Below are 3816 nucleotides of genomic sequence, written 5' to 3'. Positions count from 1 at the left end.
CCTTCGGCCAACTAGCCAATAATATTCCCCAAACCACCCTCCCCCCGTCCCCCTACACTCCATTCGCTCCGCCAAAGCCGCCCTCCCCGCCGCGCCGATACGTCGGCGCCGCGGTTCGTTGAGGGGACGCACGGCGATCCTCTCGCTCCCATAGTACACTCTCGTAGACTGCCGTCCTCTAGCCGCACCGCCACCGGTGGCGACGTTCTTGTGGAGGCGCACGGCGGTCAGGGCCACCACCGCTGGCGATGTTCATGTGGAGACGCATGGCGGTCAGCTTCTCCCACGATACGCGCATTCTAGACTGAGGCCCCGTGCATGTCGGTGTAGCGCTGAATGTTAGCTGATAGACGCTGTTAATCTCACTGTTTGTCGAAGTAGTTTACAGTCAATATGCTCTGCTTAAGAAGCTTCCTTGCCCTGTTCTGCACGCAATCTGCTTAGCTGAGATGGCATGCCAAGCCTGATTAGTTGCTAAAATATCCTGCCATATATTTATTGTGACGTAGATTGCCATGGTCTAGTAGCCAATCTGTTAGGTGAAATAGCTGTACACCATTTTATACTCGATCTTTGTTGCTGCGATGGCCTTCGATAGTTTGATGACTGTGTGCTCAGCCTCATTGACTACTGAAATAGCCTGCCATAATTTAGCACTCAAATATGTTTGCTGAATTAGCTTTACATATATCTCGTTACTTAGATCTGCTCGACCAGATATCTTGCCATGTCTTTAGACATCGACCTAGGTTTTTTTTGGGACTTCAAAAAAAAGCATATATGTTTTTCCTGTAATATCTAGTAGAAGAACTAATTTGTATGTCTAACAGATGGAAAGGACTTGGATAACTTCTGCTCGAAGATTCTCCGCTGCATATGTCGAGGGGGTTGAAAACTTGATGAACTTTATCAGAGCTGGGTACGGTGGTCCGAAATCAGATGTGCTCCGCCTGTGTAGCAGTTGTATGAATTCAGTTACAAGACCCCAGTCAACTGTGCAAAATCATCTACACTTGTATGGGACTAGCAAAAGAGCCCGTGCGTTGCAACGGGGTAACAAAATTATGTTTCATCTGAAATGCCCGTGCGTTGCATAGGACGGAAAAATGGGCATAACCTGCTTCATGTGCCATTCTGCATCAATTTTATATCTATTTTTTATAAACGTGATAATATGGTTAAACGTGCAAATTTCCTTATTTTTAATGAAAGTTAACGTTTTAGCAAAAGAGCCCGTGCGTTGCAACGTGTATGAAATAAATTCCAGGGTTTGCGTGATATTCAAGAGTTTACCTATCATGGTGAAATACCGAGCTCTATCTCTCAATATGTTAGATTCTTCCTCGTCTTATTATGAATTCATATTTTATACTTGACCACTTCAAAGATAAGACGACCCATTAGATAATAGAGTTTACAATGCTTGGTGCTCTTTTGTTGCTACGCTACCGCCAGCAGTAGGAGCACACCGACTGCCCAACGTGGCTACTTCCCTTGACGGCATCATCATGGCTCGAATAGGATCAAGATTAGGACATGCAGAGTTATCGGTGAGATGATATGGCGAGGGAAGTAGGCACATGCATAGAGATGGTGCACGAAAGGACCCCGGACATGGTGGGCATGCTCAGGAACATCCAGACTCGAGGAATATATTGATAATCAGGCTAATGTATTCATAATTAAGATTAAAATATGGTTGGCTTAAACAGTAGCCAAGTAAATTGTATGCTAGCAGAGATCGAGATCTAGCTAGCTCTACGCAAAAAAACAAAAAGATTGACATCTAGCAACAGCGACATGGCATCGTTTAAAAAAAGCAGTAGCAGCATGCACTCAGGGGTTGTTTGGATCATTGCCGCAAGGCGCCCTGCCAAATTATTGGTAGTTGACCAGCTCTAGATGTCCATTTGGATGCAAGCCAAACAATTGGCGCGCCCACACCTCCACAATATCTCAAGTTCAATTCCCAGCCAATATTTTGGCAAGGCGTGGGCAGATGATTCCTGCGCCAATATTTTGGCAAGCCCAAGATTGGCAAAGTTGGCGCTGGATCAAACCAAACAGCCCCTCAATCCCACCGAGAATTCCTTTTTCACCACTCAGTTCTTATCTTCTCCACATATCCACCCATCTCTCTGCCTCCATCTTCCTTTTCCTGCGACATTTGACCACCACCCAGCGCCACGTCTCCACCGGCAGCCGACGTGCACCACCAGACTTCCTCCCGGACCTCCGCCATAGTCCCAGTCTGGCCTCGCGCGCACAGGCCGGCCGCCAGCCAGGAGCCCATACAGAGCCAGCCGCGCTGCAACAACGCCGCCGCCCGTACGCCGCCTCCCACACCAACCACGCCCGAGCAAGGAGCTCCCCTCGACCCCGGCCCCTGCAGCTCCTCCTCGGCTCCCCGTCCGGCAACCGGCGCCGTCACCGGCTAGCCCCTGCAACTCGAGCCGTTGCTCCGCTGACCTTCTCCCTCTCCAATTCCTTCCCTAACTCCCTCTGGATCTCTCCCTCACCTCTCTCCTCCCTGTATCTTTTATGTACAGGGAGCATCACACCCGCGCCATGAATCTCCAACCCTGATGCCCAAGCTCCCGCCGCTGTTCTGTGGACCGAGTTATTCGCTCAAGGGAAACCATCTGAAAAAGACAACAAGAGAGAGACGCCAATGAACAAGTTGATTCTATCATGCCATTGGGAGAGGCGCCCAAGGAAAAGGTAGTGTGCATGCTAGTCTTCTCATGGTGTACCGGTTTGTGGGAGAGCTAAGAGTTCGTGCTGGGGCACTGCTTACCTTGTACTACCTACGATGTGAATACAGTGCAACGTGATATTGATATCGAAATAGAGCGAACATGGTGGTCCACCGAGTATTGGCGTGTGTCACTCCATGCCGCCGAGTATTGGCGCGTGTCACTCTATGTGCACCGTCACATTGGTCTACTCATGATTATGCAGGTCTCGGAGGGAAAGTATGACACAACTCCCGAGAAACCCGCCCGTGTGTTGCAACGGGCATATTCGAGTGATTCAACATCATGGTTTGTAACATATAGCCTTGTCGACTTTCTTGTACCGTTATAGCCTTAATTTCCTTGTCCTCCTCCTTTCCACTCGCAATCCCACCTTGAGTCCTCGACCTGCACTTCCAAACACGTGGCCATTGCAATTTGGTTATATTTCACACCTCCCCCCTCTCCCCCCTCCAGTAAACATATCTTCTATTTGCACCATCGCTAGTCTTTTGTTCTAATCTGGATCTTTCAAAATAAGTCTTTTGGTCTGGAATTAACATTGTAGAGCAGAATACCAAATTAATTTAGGTGAACAGATGCAACACATTCAATATTATTCGAATGTGATGTGTTATTTGCTCATCCACTCCTATAGGCTTCTTCCAAAATATATGTGCATTTTTTCAGTTAGGTTTGAAATGACGACACTTCTATTCATGTATTATAACATGTACTTTTTATTCAGAAAATGTGCTATCTTAGTAGTTTGTACTACTTACATCTAGTATTGACACTTGAACACCTCATCCCTACCAAATAACATGCAGGAAAATTAGTGTACCGTAAATTAAGGGGTTTGTAGAATTTTTTTGTCAACAATCAGATTTCCTGTTTAAATAGAAAAGCAATTCTCACGTAAAATTACAATTGCTTTACATATGTAGCATTCATCACTCTTTTTCTCCAGTAGTACCACTATGTGTATAGAAAATAGTATCTCCATATATATAAAAGTATATAACGTGTTCTATGATATTAATATATACCATGAATATATATAGTCCCTCAAATATTATTA

At 46.2% G+C, this 3816-nt stretch overlaps 1 long non-coding RNA gene across 1 annotated transcript; it reads left to right on the top strand.

Moving 5' to 3' along the window:
* The first annotated feature begins 1634 nt into the window (after positions 1-1634).
* LOC123097421 (uncharacterized) lies at positions 1635-2876 on the top strand. Its single transcript, XR_006447173.1, has 2 exons — positions 1635-2455; positions 2550-2876. It is a non-coding gene; the product is annotated as an uncharacterized lncRNA (long non-coding RNA).
* The last annotated feature ends 940 nt before the right edge of the window (positions 2877-3816 follow it).

The sequence above is a fragment of the Triticum aestivum genome, chromosome 4D (genome assembly GCF_018294505.1).
Source record: "Triticum aestivum cultivar Chinese Spring chromosome 4D, IWGSC CS RefSeq v2.1, whole genome shotgun sequence".
Lineage (NCBI taxonomy): Eukaryota > Viridiplantae > Streptophyta > Magnoliopsida > Poales > Poaceae > Triticum > Triticum aestivum.
The sequence above is the reverse complement of the archived record's forward strand: the minus strand, read 5'-3'. Positions and strand labels throughout refer to the sequence as shown.